The sequence below is a fragment of the Cornus florida genome, unplaced genomic scaffold, assembly GCF_030987335.1.
Source record: "Cornus florida cultivar Cherokee Brave unplaced genomic scaffold, ASM3098733v1 CherokeeBrave_3.0.0_Hap2_Chr05, whole genome shotgun sequence".
NCBI lineage: Eukaryota > Viridiplantae > Streptophyta > Magnoliopsida > Cornales > Cornaceae > Cornus > Cornus florida.
Window position 1 is genome coordinate 11,197,271 of NW_026775575.1, and position 22,007 is coordinate 11,219,277.

Below are 22,007 nucleotides of genomic sequence, written 5' to 3' on the forward strand. Positions count from 1 at the left end.
CAATCTTTATACATTAAAATGGTTTAGTGACATAATAGGTACCTTTATTGAGTTATTTTCATGTGAAGATTTAATCTGTACTCATTAAAAGACTCTTCGTGACTTCATGGGTAACTCGAATAAGTTTAGCTCAAAATTCTGATTTTCTTTCAAAGATTCAATCTTTATACACTAAAAAGGTCTACTAACATATTAGGTACATTATTGAGGCATTTTCATTCAAGGACTCAACCCTTACTCATTAAAACACTATTTTATACGTTAAAATGGCATAGTGACATGATAGGTACGACGATTGAGGTAATTTAATTCAAAGATTCAATCTTTACTTATTAAAACACTCTTCGTGACGTGAAAGGGATCACGAATAAGTTTAACTCAAAACTCTAATTTTTTTTCAAAGAATTAATCTTTATATATTAAAATGGTCTAGTAACATAATAGGTACCTTGATTGATGTATTTCTATTCAAAGATTCTATCTTTATTCATTAAAACACTCTTTGGGACGTCAAAGGTAACTCAAAAAAGCTTAACTCAGAACTCTCATTTTCTTTCAAAGATTCAATCTTTATATATTAAAAAGGTTTAATGACATGATAGGTACCTTTATTGAGTTAGTTTCATTCAAAGATTCAATCTTTACTCTTCAAAACACTCTCCGTGACGTCAAAGGGATCTCGAATAAGTTTAACTCAAAACTTTAATTTTCTTTCAAAGATTTAATCCTTGTACATTAAAATGGTCTAGTGACATAATAAGTACCCAGATTGAGGTATTTCCATTCAATGATCCAATCTTTACTCATTAAAACACACTTCGAGACGTTGAAGGGAACTCGAATAAGTTTAACTCAGAACTCTCATTTTTTTTCAAAGATTCAATCTTTATATATTCAAAAGGTTTAGTGACATTATAAGTACTTTTATTGAGTTAGTTTCTTTCAAAGATTCAATCTTTACTCTTCAAAATACTCTCCGTGACGTCAAAGGGATCCCGAATAAGTTTAACTCAAAACTTTAATTTTCGTTCAAAGATTTAATCCTTATACATTAAAATGGTCTAGTGACATAATAAGTACCTTGATTGAGAAATTTCCATTCAATGATTCAATCTTTACTCATTAAAACACTCTTGGAGACGTCGAAGGGAACTCGAATAAGTTTAACTCAGAACTTTCATATTCTTTTAAAGATTCAATCTTTACACATTAAAAAGGTTTAGTGACACGATAGGCACCTTTATTCAATTATTTTCATTCAAAGATTCAATCTTTACACTTTAAAACACTCTTTAGGACGTCAAAGAGATCTTGAATAAGTTTAATGCAAAACTCTCATTTTCTTTCAAAGATTTAATCTTTATACATTAAAATGGTCTAGTGACATAATAAGTACCTTGATTGAGGTATTTTTCATTCAATGATTCAATCTTTAATCATTAAAACACCATTCTGGACGTCGAAGGGAACCCGAATAAGTTTAACTCAGAACTTTCATTTTCTTCCAAAGATTCAATCTTTATAAATTAAAAAGGTTTAGTGACACGATAGTTACCTTTACCGAGTTATTTTCATTCAAATATTCGGTCTTTACTCATTAAAACACTCTTCGTGACGTCAAAGGGATCTGGAATAAGTTTAAACTCAAAACTCTCATTTTCTTTCAAAGATTTAATCTTTACACATTAAAATGGTCTTCTAAAATAATAGGTATCTTGATTGAGGTAATTCCATTCAAAGATTCAATCTTTACTCTTTAAAACACTCTTCAGGATGTCAAAGGGATCTTGAATAAGTTTAACTCAAAACTCTCATTTTTTTACAAAGATTTAATCTTTATACATTAAAATAGTCTTGTGACATAATAGGTACCTTGATTGAGGCATTTCTAGTCCAAGATTCAATTTTTACTCATTAAAACACTCTTCGGGATCTCGAATAAGTTTAACTCAAAACTCTCATTTTCTTTCAAAAGTTCAATCTTTATACATTAAAATTGTTTTGTGACATAATTGGTGCCTTTATTGAGTTATTTTCATTCGAAGATTCAATCTTTACTCGTTAAAAGACTCTTCGTGACTTCATGGGTAACTCAAAACTGTTTAGTTCAAAACTCTTATTTTCTTCCAATGATTCAATCTTTATACTCTAAAAAGATCTAGTGACATAATAGGTTCATTATTGAGGTATTCTCATTCAAAGATTCAATCTTTACTCATTAAAACACTCTTCGGGACATAAAAGGAAACATGAATAAGTTTAACTCAGAACTCTCATTTTCTTTCATAGATTCAATCTTTGTACGTTAAAATGTTCTAGTGACATAATAGATACCTTGATTGAGGTAATTTCATTTAAAGATTCGATCTTCACTCATTAAAACACTCTTCGTGACGTCAAAGGGATCTCGAATAAGTTTAACTCAATACTCTCATTTTCTTTTAAAGATTTAATCTTTATACATTAAAATGGTTTTGTGATATAATAGGTACCTTGATTAAGGTATTTTCATTCAAAGATTCAATATTTACTCATTAAAACACTCTCCGGGACGTCGATGGGATCCTGAATATGTTTAACTCAAAACTCTCATTTCTATTCAAAGATTCAATTTTTACACATTAAAAAACTCTTCGGGACATCGAAGAGAACTCGAATAAGTTTAACTCAAAACTCTCATTTTCTTTTAAAGATTCAATCTTTATACATTAAAATGGTTTAGTGACATAATAGGTACCTTTATTGAGTTATTTTCATGTGAAGATTTAATCTTTACTCATTAAAAGATTCTTCGTGACTTCATGTGGAACTCGAATAAGTTTAGCTCAAAACTCTGATTTTCTTTCAAAGATTCAATCTTTATACACTAAAAAGGTCTACTGACATATTAGGTACATTATTGAGGCATTTTCATTCAAAGACTCAACCCTTACTCGTGAAAACACTCTTTTATACGTTAAAATGGTCTAGTGACATGATCGGTACCTTGATTGAGGTAATTTCATTCAAAGATTCAATCTTCACTTATTAAAACACTCTTCATGACGTGAAAGGGATCTCGAATAAGTTTAACTCAAAACTCTCATTTTTTTTCAAAGATTTAATCTTTATATATTAAAATGGTCTAGTGACATAATAGGTACCTTGATTGATGTATTTCTATTCAAAGATTCAATCTTTACTCATTAAAACACTCTTTGGGACATCGAAGGGAACTCGAATAAGTTTAACTTAGAACTCTCATTTTCTTTCAAAGATTCAATCTTTATACATTAAAAAGGTTTAGTGACATGATAGGTACCTTTACTGAGTTATTTTCATTCAAATATTCGATCTTTACTCATTAAAACACTCTTCGTGACGTCAAATGGATCTCGAATTAGTTTAAACTCAAAACTCTCATTTCCTTTCAGAGATTTAATCTTTACACATTAAAATGGTCTTGTAAAATAATAGGTATCTTGATTGAGGTAATTCCATTCAAAGATTCAATCTTTACTCATTAAAACACTCTTCGGGACGTCGAAGGGATCTTGAATAAGTTTAACTGAAAACTCTCATTTTTTTACAAAGATTTAATCTTTATACATTAAAATAGTCTTGTGACATAATAGGTACCTTGATTGAGGCATTTCTAGTCAAAGATTCAATTTTTACTCAGTAAAACACTCTTTGGGACCTCGTAGGGAACTCGAATAAGTTTAACTCACAACTCTCATTTTCTTTCAAAAATTCTATCTTTATACATTAAAATTGTTTGGTGACATAATTGATACCTTTATTGAGTTATTTTCATTCGAAGATTCAATCTTTACTCGTTAAAAGACTCTTCGCGACTTCATGGGTAACTCGAATATGTTTAGCTCAAAACTCTGATTTTCTTTCAAAGATTCAACCTTTATACACCAAAAAGGTCTACTGACATATTAGGTACATTATTGAGGCATTTTCATTCAAAGACTCAACCCTTACTCGTTAAAACACTCTTTTATACGTTAAAATGGTCCTGTGACATGATAGGTACCTTGATTGAGGTAATTTCATTCAAAGATTCAATCTTTACTTATTAAAACACTTTTCATGACGTGAAAGGGATCTCGAATAAGTTTAACTCAAAAAACTCATTTGTTTTCAAAGATTTAATCTTTATAAATTAAAATGGTCTAGTGACATAATAGGTACCGTGATTGATGTATTTCTATTCAAGGATTCAATCTTTACTCATCAAAACACTCTTTGTGACGTCGAAAGGAACTCGAATAAGTTAAACTCAGAACTCTCATTTTCATTCAAAGATTCAATCTTTATATATTAAAAAGGTTTAATGACATGATAGGTACCTTTATTGAGTTAGGTTCATTAAAAGATTCAATCTTTACTCTTCAAAACACTCTCCGTGACGTCAAAGGGATCTCGAATAAGTTTAACTCAAAACTTTAATTTTCTTTCAAAGATTTAATACTTATACATTAAAATGGTCTAGTGACATAATAAGTACCTTGATTGAGGTATTTCCATTCAATGATTCAATCTTTACACATTAAAACACTCTTCGAGACGTCGAAGGGAACTCGAATAAGTTTAACTCAGAACTTTCATATTCTTTTAAAGATTCAATCTTTACACATTAAAAAGGTTTAGTGACACGATAGATACGTTTATTCAGTTATTTTCATTCAAAGATTCAATGTTTACACTTTAAAACAATATTCGGGACGTCAAAGAGATCTCGAATAAGTTTAACTCAAAACTCTCATTTTCTTTCAAAGATTTAATCTTTATCCATTAAAATGGTCTAGTGACATAATAAGTACCTTGATTGGGGTATTTTCCATTCAATGATTCAATCTTTAATCATTAAAACATCCTTCGGGACGTCGAAGGGAACCCGAATAAGTTTAACTCAGAACTTTCATTTTCTTCCAAAGATTCAATTTTTATACATTAAAAAGGTTTAGTGACATGATAGGAACCTTTATTCAGTTATTTTCATTCAAAGATTCAATCTTTACCCCTTAAAACACTCTTCGTGATGTCAAAGAGATCTTAAATAAGTTTAACTCAAAACTCTCATTTTCTTTCAAAGATTTAATCTTTACACATCAAAATGGTCTTGCTACATAATAGGTACCTTGATTGAGATATTTCCATTTAAAGATTTAATACTTACTCATTAAAACACTCTTCGGGTTGTCGAAGGGAATTCGAATAAGTTTAACTCAAAACACTCATTTTCTTTCAAAAATTCACTCTTTATACATTAAAAAGGTTTTGTGACATGATATGAACCTTTATTGATTTATTTTCATTCATAGATTCGATCTTTACTCATTAAAACACTCTTTGTGACGTAAAAGGGATCTCGAATAAGTCTAACCCAAAACTCTCATTTTCTTTCAAAGATTTAATCTTTATACATTAAAATGGTCCAATGACATAATTGGTACCGTGACAGAGGCATTTCAATACAAAGATTCAATCTTTACTCATTAAAACATTGTTTGGGACGTCGAAGGGAACTCGAATAAGTTTAACTCAAAACTCTCATTTTCTTTCAAAGATTCAAACTTTAAACATTAAAAAGGTTTAGTGACATGATAGGTATCTTTAATGAGTTATTTTCACTCAAATATTCGATCTTTACTCATTAAAACACTCTCCGTGACGTCAAATGGATCTCGAAAAAGTTTAAACTCAAAACCCTCATTTTCTTTCAAAGATTTAATCTTTACATATTAAAATGGTCTTGTAAAATAATAGGTATCTTGATTGAGGTAATTCCATTCAAAGATGCAATCTTTACTCTTTAAAACATTCTTCGGGACGTCGAAGGGATCTTGAATAAGCTTAACTCAAAACTCTCATTTTTTTACAAAGATTTAATCTTTATACATTAAAATAGTCTTGTGACATAATAGGTTCCTTGATTGAGACATTTCTAGTCAAAGATTCAATTTTTACTCATTAAAACACTCTTCGGGACCTCGTAGGGAACTCGAATAAGTTTAACTCAAAACTCTCATTTTCTTTCAAAAATTCAATCTTTACACATTGAAATTGTTTAGTGATATAATTGGTACCTTTATTGAGTTATTTTCATTCGAAGATTCAATCTTAACCCGTTAAAAGACTCTACGTGACTTCATGGGTAACTCAAAACTGTTTAGCTCAAAACCCTGATTTTCTTTCAATGATTCAATCTTTACACTCTAAAAAGGTCTAGTGACATAATAGGTTCATTATTGAGGCATTCTCATTCAAAGATTCAATCTTTACTCATTAAAACACTCTTCGGGACGTAAAAGGGAACTTGAATAAGTTTAACTCAAAACTCTCATTTTCTTTCAAAGATTCAATCTTTATACGTTAAAATGGTCTAATGACATAATAGATACCTTGATTGAGGTAATTTCATTTAAAGATTCGATCTTTACTCATTAAAACACTCTTCTTGACGTCAAAGGGATCTCAAATAAGTTTAACTCAAAACTCTCATTTTCTTTCAAAGATTCAATCTTTATACATTAAAATGGTTTAGTGACATAATAGGTACCTTTATTGAGTTATTTTCATGTGAAGATTTAATCTTTACTCATTAAAAGACTCTTCATGACTTCATGGGTAACTCAAAACTGCTTAGCTCAAAACTCTGATTTTCTTTCCATAATTCAATCTTTATAGGCTAAAAAGGTCTACTGACATAATAGGTTCATTATTGAGGTATTCTCATTCAAAGATTCAATCTTTACTCATTAAAACACTCTTCGGGACGTGAAAGGAACTTGAATAAGTTTAACTCAAAACTCTCATTTTCTTTCAAAGATTTAATCTTTATACATTAAAATGGTCTTGTAACATAATAGGTACCTTGATTGAGGTATTTTCATTCAAAGATTCAATCTTTACTCATTAAAACACTCTTCGGGACGTCGATGGGATCCTGAATATGTTTGACTCAAAACTCTCATTTTCTTTCAAAGATTTAATCTTTATACATTAAAATGGTCTTGTGACATAATAGGTACCTTGATTGAGGCATTTTTATTCAAAGATTCAATTTTTTCTCATTGAAACACTCTTCGGGACATCGAAGGGAACTCAAAAAAGTTTAACTCAAAACTCTCATTTTCTTTCAAAGATTCAATCTTTATACATTAAAATGGTTTAGTGACATAATAGGTACCTTTATTGAGTTATTTTCAATTGAAGATTTAATCTTTACTCATTAAAAGACTCTTCGTGACTTCATGGGTAACTCGAATAAGTTTAGCTCAAAACTCTGATTTTCTTTCAAAGATTCAATCTTTATACACTAAAAAGGTCTACTGACATATTAGGTACATTATTGAGTCATTTTCATTCAAAGACTCAACCCTTACTCGTTAAAACACCCTTTTATACGTTAAACTGGTCTAGTGACATGATAGGTAGCTACATTGAGGTAATTTCATTCAAAGATTCAATCTTTACTTATTAAAACACTCTTCGTGATGTGAAAGGGATCTGGAATAAGTTTAACTCAAAACTCTCATTTTTTTTCAAAGATTTAATCTTTATATATTAAAATGGTCTAGTGACATAATAGGTACCTGAATTGATGTATTTCTATTCAAAGATTCAATCTTTACTCATTAAAACACTCTTTGGGACGTCGAAGGGAACTCGAATAAGTTTAACTCAGAACTCTCATTTTTTTTCAAAGATTCAATCTTTATATATTAAAAACGTTTAATGACAAGATAGGTACCGTTACTGAGTTAGTTTTATTCAAATATTCAATCTTTACTCTTCAAAACACCCTCCGTGACGTCAAAGGGATCTCGAATAAGTTTAACTCAAAACTTTAATTTTCTTTCAAAGATTTAATACTTAAACATTAAAATGGTCTAGTGACATAATAAGTACCTTGATAAAAGTATTTCCATTCAATGATTCAATCTTTTATCATTAAAACACCCTTCGGGACGTCGAAGGGAACCCGAAAAAGTTTAACTCACAACTTTAATTTTCTTCCAAAGATCCAATCTTTATACATTAAAAAGGTTTAGTGACATGATAGGAACCTTTATTCAGTTATTTTCATTCAAAGATTCAATCTTTACCCTTTAAAACACTCTTCGTGACGTCAAAGGGATCTCAAATAAGTTTAACTAAAAACTCCCATTTTCTTTCAAAGATTTAATCTTTATACATCAAAATGGTCTTGTTACATCATAGGTACCTTGATTGAGGTATTTCCATTCAAAGATTTAATACTTACTCATTAAAACACTCTTCGGGATGTCGAAGGGAACTCGAATAAGTTTAACTCAAAACACTCATTTTCTTTTAAAGATTCAATCTTTATACAATAAAAAGGTTTAGTGACATTATAGGAACCTTTATTGAGTTATTTTCATTCACAGATTCAATTTTTACTCGTTAAAACACTCTTTGTGACGTAAAAGGGATCTCGAATAAGTTTTACTCAAAACTCTCATTTTCTTTCAAAAATTTAATCTTTATACATTAAAATGGTCCAATGACATAATAGGTACTGTGAATGAGGCATTTCAATACAAAGAATCAATGTTTACTCATTAAAACATTGTTCGGGATGTCGAAGGGAACTCGAATATTTTTAACTCAAAACTCTCATTTTCTTTCAAAGATTCAATCTTTATACATTAAAAAGGTTTAATAACATGATAGGTACCTTTATTAAGTTATTTTCATTCAAATATTCGATCTTTACTCAATAAAAAACTCTTCGTGACGTCAAAGGGATCTCGAATAAGTTTAAACTCAAAACTCTCATTTTCTTTCAAAAATTTAATCTTTATACATTAAAATGGTCTTGTAAAATAATAGGTACCTTGATTAAGGTAATTCCATTCAAAGATTCAATCTTTACTCTTTAAAACACTCATCGGGACGTCGAAGGGATCTTGAATAAGTTTAACTCAAAACTCTCATTTTTTTACAAAGATTTAATCTTTATTCATTAAAATAGTCTTGTGACATAATAGGTACCTTAATTGAGGCATTTCCAGTTGAAGATTCAATTTTTACTCATTAAAACACTCTTCGGGACCTCGTAGGGAACTCGAATAAGTTTAACTCAAAACTCTCCTTTTCTTTCAAAGATTCAATCTTTATACATTAAAATTGTTTAGTGAAATAATTGGTACCTTTATTGAGTTATTTTCATTCGAAGATTCAATCTTTACTCGTTAAAAGACTCTTCGTGACTTCATGGGTAACTTAAAACTGTTTACCTCAAAATTCTGATTTTCTTTCAAAGATAGGTTCATTATTATTGTATTCTCATTCAAAGATTCAATCTTTACCCATTAAAACACTCTTCGGGACATAAAAGGGAACTTGAATAAGTTTAACTCAGAACTCTCATTTTCTTTCAGAGATTCAATCTTTATACGTTAAAATGGTCTTGTGACATAATAGATACCTTGATTGAGGTAATTTCATTCAAAGATTCGATCTTTACTCATTAAAACACTCTTCGTGACGTCAAAGGGATCTCGAATAAGTTTAACTCAAAACTCTCATTTTCTTTCAAAGATTTAATCTTTATACATTAAAATGGTCTTGTGATATAATTGGTACCTTGATTGAGGTATTTCCATTCAAAGATTTAATCTTTACTCATTAAAACACTCTTCGGGACGTCGATGGGATCCTGAATATGTTTAACTCAAAACTCTCATTTTCTTTCAAAGATTTAATCTTTATACATTAAAATGGTCTTGTGACATAATAGGTACCTTGATTGAGGCATTTCTATTCAAAGATTTAATTTTTACTCATTAAAACACTCTTCGGGATATCGAAGGGAACTCGAATAAGTTTAACTCAAAACTCTCAGTTTCTTTCAAAGATTCAATCTTTATACATTAAAATGGTTTAGTGACATAATAGGTACCTTTATTGAGTTATTTTCATGTGAAGATTTAATCTTTACTCATTAAAAGACTCTTCGTGACTTCTTGGGTAACTCAAAACTGTTTAGCTCAAAACTTTGATTTTCTTTCAATAATTCAATCTTTATACCCTAAAAAGGTCTAGTGACATAATAGGTTCATTATTGAGGTATTCTCATTCAAAGATTCAATCTTTACTCATTAAAACACACTTCGGGACGTGAACGGAAACTTGAATAAGTGTAACTCTGAACTCTCATTTTCTTTCAGCAATTCAATATTTATACGTTAGAATGCTCTAGTGAAATAATAGATACCTTGATTGAGGTAATTTCATTTAAAGATTCGATCTTTACTCATTAAAACACTCTTCGTGACATTAAAGGAATCTCGAATAAGTTTAACTCAAAACTCTCATTTTCTTTCAAAGATTTAATCTTTATACATTAAAATGCTCTTGTAACATAATAGGTACCTTGATTGAGGTATTTTCATTTAAAGATTCAATCTTTACTCATTAAAACACTCTTCGGGACGTCGATGGGATCCTGAATATGTTTGACTCAAAACTCTCTTTTTCTTTCAAAGATTTAATCTTTATACATTAAAATGGTCTTGTAACATAATACGTACCTTGATTGAGGCATTTCTATTCAAAGATTCAATTTTTTCTCATTGAAACACTCTTCGGGACATCGAAGGGAACTCAAATAAGTTTGACTCAAAACTCTCATTTTCTTTCAAAGATTCAATCTTTATACATTAAAATGGTTTAGTGACATAATAGGTACCTTTATTGAGTTATTTTCAATTGAAGATTTAATCTTTACTCATTAAAAGACTCTTCGTGACTTCATGGGTAACTCGAATAAGTTTAGCTCAAAACTCTGATTTTCTTTCAAAGATTCAAACTTTATACACTAAAAAGGTCTACTGACATATTAAGTACATTATTGAGTCATTTTCATTCAAAGACTCTACCCTTACTCGTTAAAACACCCTTTTATACGTTAAAATGGTCTAGTGACATGATAGGTACCTACATTGAGGTAATTTCATTCAAAGATTCAATCTTTACTTATTAAAACACTCTTCGTGACGTGAAAGGGATCTCGAATAAGTTCAACTCAAAACAATCATTTTTTTCAAAGATTTAATCTTTATATATCAAAATGGTCTAGTGACATAATAGGTACCTGAATTGATGTATTTCTATTCAAAGATTCAATCTTTACTCATTAAAACAGTCTTTGGGACGTCGAAGGGAACTCGAATAAGTTTAACTCAGAACTCTCATTTTTTTTCAAGGATTCAATCTTTATATATTAAAAACGTTTAATGACACGATAGGTACCTTTACTGAGTTAGTTTTATTCAAAGATTCAATCTTTACTCTTCAAAACACTCTCCGTGACGTCATAAGGATCTCGAATAAGTTTAACTCAAAACTTTAATTTTCTTTCAAAGATTTAATACCTATACATTAAAATGGTTTAGTGACTTAATAAGTACCATGATAGAGGTATTTCCATTCAATGATTCAATCTTTACTCATTAAAACACTCTTCGAGACGTCGTAGGGAACTCGAATAAGTTTAGCTCAGAACTTTCATATTCTTTTAAAGATTCAATCTTTACACATTAAAAAGGTTTAGTGACACGATAGGTACCTTTATTCAGTTATTTTCATACAAAGATTCAATCGTTACACTTTAAAACACTCTTCGGGACGTCAAAGAGATCTCGAATAAGTTTCACTCAAAACTATCATTTTCTTTCAAAGATTTAATCTTTATACATTAAAATGGTCTAGTGACATAATAAGTACCTTAATTGAGGTATTTTCCGTTCAATGATTCAATCATTAATCATTAAAACACCCTTCGGGACGTCGAAGGGAACCCAAATAAGTTTAACTCAGAACTTTCATTTTCTTCCAAAGATTCAATCTTTATACATTAAAAAGGTTTAGTGACATGATAGGAACCTTTATTCAGTTATTTTCATTCAAAGATTCAATCTTTACCTTTTAAAACACTCTTCGTGACGTCAAAGTGATCTCAAATAAGTTTAACTCAAAACTCTCATTTTCTTTTAAAGATTTAATCTTTATACATCAAAATGGTCTTGTTACATAATAGGTACCTTGATTGAGGTATTTCCATTCAAAGATTGAATACTTACTCATTAAAACACTCTTCGGGATGTCGAAGGGAACTCGAATAAGTTTCACTCAAAACACTCATTTTCTTTCAAAGATTCAATCTTTATACATTAAAAATGTTTAGTGACACGATAAGAATATTTATTGAGTTATTTTCATTCATAGATTCAATCTTTACTCATTAAAACACTCTTTGTGACGTAAAAGGGATCTCGAATAAGTCTAACTCAAAACTATCATTTTCTTTCAAAGATTTAATCTTTATATATTAAAATGGTCCAATGACATAATAAGAACCGTGACTGAGTCATTTCAACACAAAGATTCAATCTTTACTCTTTAAAACACTCTTTGGGACGTCGAAGGGATCTTAAATAAGTTTAACTCAAAACTCTCATTTTTTTACAAAGATTTAATCTTTATACATTAAAATAGTCTTGTGACATAATAGGTACCTTGATTGAGGCATTTCTAGTCAAAGATTCAATTTTTACTCATTAAAACACTCTTCGGGACCTCGTAGAGAACTCGAATAAGTTTAACTCAAAAATCTCATTTGCTTTCAAAAATTCAATCTTTATACATTAAAATTGTTTAGTGACATAATTGGTACCTTTATTGAGTTATTTTCATTCGAAGATTCAATCTTTACTCGTTAAAAGACTCTTCGTGACTTTATGGGTAACTCAAAACTGTTTAGCTCAAAACTCTGATTTTCTTTCAACGATTCAATCTTTATACTCTAAAAAGGTCTAGTGACATAATAGGTTCATTATTGAGGTATTCTCATTCAAAGATTCAATCTTTTCTCATTAAATTACTCTACGGGACGTAAAAGGAAACTTGAATAAGTTTAACTCAGACCTCTCATTTTTTTTGCAGAGATTCAATCTTTATACGTTAAAATGGTCTAGTGACATAATAGATACCTTGATTGAGGTAATTTCATTTAAAGCTTCGATCGTTACTCATTAAAACACTCTTCGTGATGTCAAAGGGATCTTGAATAAGTTTAACTCAAAACTCTCATTTTCTTTCAAAGATTTAATCTTTATACATTAAAATGGTCTTGTGACATAATAGGTACTTTGATTGAGGTAGTTCCATTCAAAGATTCAATCTTTACTCATTAAAACACTCTACGGGACGTCGATGGGATCCTGAATATGTTTAACTCAAAACTCTCATTTTCTTTCAAAGATTTAATCTTAATACATTAAAATGGTCTTGTGACATAGTCGGTACCCTGATTGAGGCATTTCTATTCAAAGATTCAATATTTACTCATTGAAACACTCTTCGGGACATCGAAGGGAACTCAAATAAGTTTAACTCAAAACTTTCATTTTCTTTCAAAGATTCAATCTTTATACATTGAAATGGTTTAGCGACATAATAGGTACCTTTATTAAGTTATTTTCATGTGAAGATTTAATCTTTACTCATTAAAAGACTCTTCGTGACTTCATGGGTAACTCGAATAAGTTTAGCTCAAAACTCTAATTTTCTTTCAAAGATTCAATCTTTATACACTAAAAAGGTCTACTGACATATTAGGTACATTATTGAGGCATTTTCATTCAAATACTCAACCCTTACTCGTTAAAACACTCTTTTATACGTTAAAATGGTCTACTGACATGATAGGTACCTTGATTGAGGTAATTTCATTCAAAGATTCAATCTTTACTTATTAAAACACTCTTCGTGACATGAAAGTGATCTCGAATAAGTTTAACTCTAAACTCTCATTTTTTTTCAAAGATTTAATCTTTATATATTAAAATGGTCTAGTGACATAATAAGTACCTTGATTGATATATTTCTATTCAAAGATTCAATCTTTACTCGTTAAAACACACTTTGGGACGTCAAAGGGAACTCGAATAAGTTTAACTCAGAACTCTCATTTTCTTTCAAAGATTCAATCTTATATATTATAAAGGTTTAATAACATGATAGGTACCTTTATTGAGTTAGTTTCATTCAAAGATTAAATCTTTATTCTTCAAAACACTCTCCATAACGTCAAAGGGATCACACATAAGTTGAACTCGAAACTTTAATTTTCTTTTACAGATTTAATCCTTATACATTAAAATGGTCTAGTGACCTAATAAGTACCTTGATTGAGGTATTTCCATTCAATGATTCAATCTTTACTCATGAAAACACTCTTCGAGACGTCAAAGGGAACTCGAATAAGTTTAACTCAGAACTTTCATATTCTTTTAAAGATTCAATCTTTACACATTAAAAAGGTTTAGTGACATGATAGGTACCTTTATCCAGTTATTTTCATTCAAAGATTTAATCTTTACACTTTAAAACACTCCTCGGGACGTCAAAGAAATCTCGAATAAGTTTAACTCAAAACTCTCATTTTCTTTGAAAGATTTAATCTTTATACATTAAAATGGTCTAGTGACATAATAAGTACCTCGATTGGGGTATTTTCCATTCAATGATTCAATCTTTAATCATTAAAACACCCTTCGGGACATCGAAGGGAACCCGAAAAAGTTTAACTCAGAACTTTCATTTTCTTCCAAAGATTCAATATTTATACATTAAAAAGGTTTAGTGACATGATAGGAACCTTTATTCAGTTATTTTCATTCAAAGATTCAATCTTTACCCTTTAAAACACTCTTCGTGAAGTCAAAGGGATCTCAAATAAGTTTAACTAAAAACTCTCATTTTCTTTCAAAGATTTAATCTTTATACATCATAATGGTCTTGTTACATAATAGGTACCTTGATTGAGGTATTTCCATTCAAAGATTTAATACTTACTCATTAAAACACTCTTCGGGATGTCGAAGGAAACTCGAATAAGTTTAACTCAAAACACTCATTTTCTTTTAAAGATTCAATCTTTATACAATAAAAAGGTTTAGTGACATGATAGGAACCTTTATTGAGTTATTTTCATTCACAGATTCAATTTTTACTCGTTAAAACACTCTTTGTGATGTAAAAGGGATCTCGAATAAGTTTAACTCAAAACTCTCATTTTCTTTCAAAGATTTAATCTTTATACATTAAAATGGTCCAATGACATAATAGGTACTGTGACTGAGGCATTTCAATACAAAAATTCAATCTTTACTCATTAAAACATTGTTCGGGATGTCGAAGGGAACTCGAATAAGTTTAACTCAAAACTCTCATTTTCTTTCAAAGATTCAATCTTTATACATTAAAAAGGTTTAGTGACATAATAGGTACCTTTATTGAGTTATTTTCATGTGAAGATTTAATCTTTACTCATTAAAAGACTCTTCGTAACTTCATGGGTAACTCGAATAAGTTTAGCTCAAAACTCTGATTTTCTTTCAAAGATTCAATCTTTATACACTAAAAAGGTCTACTGACATATTAGGTACATTATTGAGGCATTTTCATTCAAAGACTCAACCCTTACTCATTAAAACACTCTTTTATACGTTAAAATGGTCTAGTGACATGATAGGTACCTACATTGAGATAATTTCCTTCAAAGATTCAATCTTTACTTATTAAAACACTCTTCGTTACGTGAAAAGGATCTTGAATAAATTTAACTCAAAACTCTCATTTTTTCTCAAAGATTTAATCTTTACATATTAAAATGGTCTAGTAACATAATAGGTACCTTGATTGAGGTATTTCCATTCAAAGATTTAATACTTACTCATTAAAACACTCTTTGGGACTTCGAAGGGAACTCGAATAAATTTAACTCAGAACTCTCATTTTCTTTCAAAGATTCAATCTTTATATTTTAAAAAGGTTTAATGACATGATAGGTACCTTTATTGAGTTAGTTTCATTCAAAGATTCCATCTCTACTCTTCAAAACACTCTCCGTGACGTCAAAGGGATCTCGAATAAGTTCAACTCAAAACTTTAATTTTCTTTCAAAGATTTAATCCTTATACATTAAAATGGTCTAGTGACATAATAAGTATCTTGATTGAGGTATTTCCATTCAATGATTCAATTTTTACTCATTAAAACACTCTTCGAGACGTCGAAGGGAACTCGAATAAGTTTAATTCAGAACTTTCATATTCTTTTAAAGATTCTATCTTTACAAATTAAAAAGGTTTAGTGACACGATAGGTACCTTTATTCAGTTATTTTCATTCAAATATTCAATCTTAACATTTTAAAACACTCTTCCTGACGTCAAAGAGATCTCGAATAAGTTTAACCCAAAACTCTCATTTTCTTTCAAAGATTTAATCTTTATACATTAAAATGGTCGAATGACATAATAAGTACCTTGATTGAGGTATTTTCCACTCAATGATTCAATCTTTAATCATTAAAACACTCTTCGGGACGTCGAAGGGAACTCGAATAAGTTTAACTCAGAACTTTCATTTTCTTCCAAAGATTCAATCTTTATATATCAAAATGGTCTTGTTACATAATAGGTACCTTGAGGTATTTCCATTCAAAGATTTAATACTTACTTATTAAAACACTCTTCGGGATGTCGAAGGCAACTCGAATAAGTTTAATTCAAAACACTCATTTTCTTTCAAAGATTCAATGTTTATACATTCAAAAGGTTTAGTGACACGATAGGAACCTTTATTGAGTTATTTTCATTCACAGATTCAATCTTTACTCATTAAAACACTCTTTGTGACGTAAAAGGGATCTCGAATAAGTCTAACTCAAAACTCTCATTTTCTTTCAAAGATTTAATCTTTATATATTAAAATGGTCCAATGACATAATAAGAACTGTGACTGAGTCATTTCAACACAAAGATTCAATCTTTACTCATTAAAACATTGCTCGGGACGTCGAAGGGAACTCGAATAAGTTTAACTTAAAACTCTCATTTCTTTCAAAGATTTAATCTTTGTACATTAAAAAGGTTTAATGACACGATAGGTACCTTTATTGAGTTATTTTCATTCACAGATTCAATCTTTACTCATTAAAACACTCTTTGTGACGTTAAAGGGATCTCGAATAAGTTTAACTCAAAACTTTAATTTTCTTTCAAAGATTTAATCCTTATACATTAAAATGGTCTGGTGATATAATAAGTACCTTGATTGAGCTATTTCCATTCAATGATTCAAACTTTACTCATTAAAACACTCTTCGAGACGTCGAAGGGAACTCGAATAAGTTGAACTCAGAACTTTCATATTCTTTTAAAGATTTAATCTTTACACATTAAAAAGGTTTAGTGGCACGATTAGTACCTTTATTCAGTTATTTTCATTCAAAGAATCAATCTTTACAGTTTAAAACACTCTTCGTGATGTCAAAGAGATCTCGAATAAGTTTAACTCAAAACTCTCATTTTCTTTCAAAGATTTAATCTTTATACATTAAAATGGTCTAGTGACGTAATAAGTACCTTGATTGAGGTATTTTTCATTCAATGATTCCATCTTTAATCATTAAAACACCCTTCAGGACGTCGACGGGAATCGGAATATGTTTAACTCAGAACTTTCATTTTCTTCCAAAGATTCAATCTTTATACTTTAAAAAGGTTTCGTGACATGATAGGAACCTTTATTCAGTTATTTTCATTCAAAGATTCAATCTTTACCCTTTAAAACACTCTTCGTGACGTCAAAGGGATCTCAAATAAGTTTAACTCAGAACTCTCATTTTCTTTCAAGGATTTAATCTTTATACATCAAAATGGTCTTGTTACATAATAGGTACCTTTATTGAGGTATTTCCATTCAAAGATTTAATACTTACTCATTCAAACACTCTTCGGGAGGTCGAAGGGAACTCGAATATGTTTAACTCAAAACTCTCATTTTCTTTTAAAGATTTAATCTTTATACATTAAAAAGGTTTAGCGACACGATAGGTACCTTTATTGAGTTATTTTCATTCACAGATTCAATCTTTTACTCATTAAAACACTCTTTGTGACGTAAAAGGGATCTCGAATAAGTTTAACTCAAAACTCTCATTTTCTTTCAAAGATTTAATCTTTCTACATTAAAATGGTCCAATGACATAATAGGTACTGTGACTGAGGCATTTCAATACAAAGATTCAATCTTTACTCATTAAAACATTATTCGGGACGTCGAAGGGAAATCAAATAAGTTTAACTCAAAACTCTCATTTTCTTTCAAATATTCAATCTTTATACATTAAAAAGGTTTAGTGACATGATATGTACCTTTCTTGAGTTAGTTTCATTCAAATATTCAATCTTTACTCATTAAAACACTCTTCGTGACGTCAAAGGGATCTCGAATAAGTTTAAACTCAAAACTCTCATTTTCTTTCAAAGATTTAACCTTTATACATTAAAATGGTTTTGTAAAATAATAGGTACCTTGATTGAGGTAATTCCATTAAAAGATTCAATCTTTACTCTTTAAAACACTCTTCGGGACGTCGAAGGGATCTTGAATAAGTTCAACTCAAAACTCTCATTTTTTTACAAAGATTTAATCTTTATACATTAAAATAGTCTTGTCACATAATAGATTCCTTGATTGAGGCATTTCAAGTTAAAGATTCAATTTTTACTCATTAAAACACTCTTCGGGACCTCGTAGGGAACTCGAATAAGTTTAACTCAAAACTCTCATTTTCTTTCAAAGATTCAATCTTTATACATTAAAATTGTTTAGTGACATAATTGGTACCTTTATTGAGTTATTTTCATTCGAAGATTCAATCTTTACTCGTTAAAAGACTCTTCGTCACTTCGTGGGTAACTTAAAACTGTTTAGCTCAAAACTCTGATTTTCCTTCAATGAATCAATCTGTATACTCTAAAAAGGTCTAGAGACATAATAGGTTCATTATTGAGGTATTCTCATTCAAAGATTCAATCTTTACTCATTAAAACACTCTTCGGGACGTAAAAGGGAACTTGAATAAGTTTAACTCCGAACTCTCATTTTCTTTCACAGATTCATTCTTTATACGTTAAAATGGTCTAGTGATAAAATAAATACCTTGATTGAGGTAGTTTCTTTCAAAGATTCGATCTTTACTCATTAAAACACTCTTCGTGACGTCAAAGGGATCTCGAATAAGTTTAACTCAAAACTCTCATTTTCTTTCAAAGATTTAATCTTTATACATTAAAATGGTCTTGTGACATAATAGGTACCTTGATTGAGGTATTTCCATTCAAAGATTCAATCTTTACTAATTAAAACACTTTTCCGGACGTCGATGGGATCCTGAATATGTTTACCTCAAAACTCTCATTTTCTTTCAAAGATTTAATTTTTATACATTAAAATGGTCATGTGACATAAAAGGTACCTTGATTGAGGCATTTTTATTCAAAGATTCAATTTTTACTCATCAGAACACTCTTCGGGATATCGAAGGGAACTCGAATAAGTTTAAATCAAAACTCTCGTTTTCTTTCAAAGATTCAATCTTTATACATTAAAATGGTTTAGTGACATAATAGGTACCTTTATTGAGTTATTTTCATGTGATGATTTAATCTTTACTCATTAAAAGACTCTTCATGACTTCATGGGTAACTCGAATTAGTTTAGCTCAAAACTCTGATTTTCTTTCAAATATTCAATCTTTATACACTAAAAAGATCTAGTGACATATTTGATACATTATTGAGGTATTTTCATTCAAAGACTCAACCCTTACTCATTAAAACACTCTTTTATACGTTAAAATGGTCTAGTGACATGATAGGCACCTTGACTGAGGTAATTTCATTCAACAATTCAATCTTTACTTATTAAAACACTCTTCGTGACGTGAAAGGGATCTCGAATAAGTTTAACTCAAAACTCTCATTTTTTTTCAAAAATTTAATCTTTATATATTAAAATGGTCTTGTGACATAATATGTACCTTGATTGATATATTTCTATTTAAAGATTCAATCTTTACTCATTAAAACACTCTTTGGGACGTCGAAGGGAACTCGAATAAGTTTAACTCAGAACTCTCATTTTCTTTCAACAATTCAATCTTTATATGTTAGAAAGGTTTAATGACATGATAGGTACCTTTATTGAGTTAGATTCTTTCAAAGATTCAATCTTTACTCTTCAAAACACTCTCCGTGAAGTCAAGGGGATCTCGAATAAGTTTAACTGAAAACTTTAATTTTCTTTCAAAGATTTAATCCTTATACATTAAAATAGTCTAGTGACATAATAAGTACCTTGATTGAGGTATTTCCATTCGGTGATTCAATCTTTACTCATTAAAACACTCTTTGAGACGTCGATGGGAACTCGAATAAGCTTAACTCAGAACTTTCATATTCTTTTAAAGATTCAATCTTTACACATTAAAAAGGTTTAGTGACACAATAGGTTCCTTTATTCAGTTATTTTCATTCAAAGATTCAATCTTTACACTTTAAAACACTCTTTGTGACGTCAAAGAGATCTCGAATAAGTTTAACTCAAAACTCTCATTTTCTTTCAAAGATTTAATCTTTATACATTAAAATGGTCTAGTGACATAATAAGTACCTTGATTGAGGTATTTTCCATTCAATGATTCAATCTTTAATCATTAAAACACTCTTCGGGACGTCGAAGAGAACTCGAATAAGTTTAACTCAGAACTTTCATTTTCTTCCAAAGATTCAATCTTTATACATTAAAAAGGTTTAGGGACATGATAGAAACCTTTATTTAGTTATTTTCATTCAAAGATTCAATCTTTACCATTTAAAACACTCTTCGTGACGTGATAAGTGCCGAATATTGCATATTCAAGCGCCCTAAATTGCATTAGTTAAGTCCATTTTTTTGATTTTATTATGTAGATTATCTTCATTTGTGCATTTTTGTTTATTTTCAGGTTCATTGGCTTAAAAGAAGCAAGAATGATGTTTTGTTGAAATTTTGAATGCAAAGGCACAATGCTGAAGCTTGGCAGCAGTGGAACCTGACTTTTGTCGCCATTTTTGACCTAGTAAACGCAAGAACTGGACTTCCATCATAACATGAAAGATTTAGAGCTCTGAATTAGATTTCTAAATATTCAAATGGTTTGTCATTCGGAGCTCGGAGCAGAGAGTTACGGCCTTGTTACCAGAGGTGCGCAGAACTGCCTGGCAGCAATGAAATTCTGCCTTGATCTTCATTTTCGACCAACCATCCTTGAGAATTAGATCTCCACCAAAACATGAAGTATTTAAAGCTCTGAATTAGCTCTCCAAATCTTCAAACGGTTCGTCATTCAGAGTTCGGAACACAAAGTTATGGCCATTTCATCAAAGTAGGTCTGGGCGGAGCAAGTGAAGCATGGAGATTTTTAAACTAAATTCGAGTGCTCGAGGCCTTGCTTCGAGTGCTCAAATTTTGGGCAGAATGCCCTTCGGAAATGGCTCATTTCAGCCTACTTGCACCTTGGTTTCTTCATTTTGTTTTCCTCTTTAATGAAGTGGTTGGAGATGTTGGTTGGTGGCCTCTTGGAGTGGATAAGATATCTAATAAAGGGAAGGAGGCCACACATTGACATTAAGCTTCATTTTTTTTGAGAAGATAGAGAGAGAGAAGAGAGCAAGGAGGGTGTGTTCTTGAAGCCAAAGGAAGGGAGCTCGAAAATGGCTTATTCTTCCAGGCTTCCTTCTTCCATTTTTGTATCCATGGATAACTAAACCTCCATCTAGGGAGGTGATGAAGCTCTCTCTTGTAAGCATGCTTTAATTTCATCTAATTTGGGGAATGATTCATGTACATGGTAGTTTCATGATTTAGAGCACTTACACTTGTTGTAATGGATTTCAATGCCTATAAATGATCATGTTGAGTTCATTATCTTGTCTTAGATTTTATTCTCTCATGATTATATAACTTGCATCTTCATAGTGAGAATGGAAATGAAATTATGAAATGGGTTTAAAGGCATGTTGTATGAGAAATTTGTTAATCCATAGCTTAAGACTTCCTTTTGATGGATTAATCTTGTATCTTGACTTC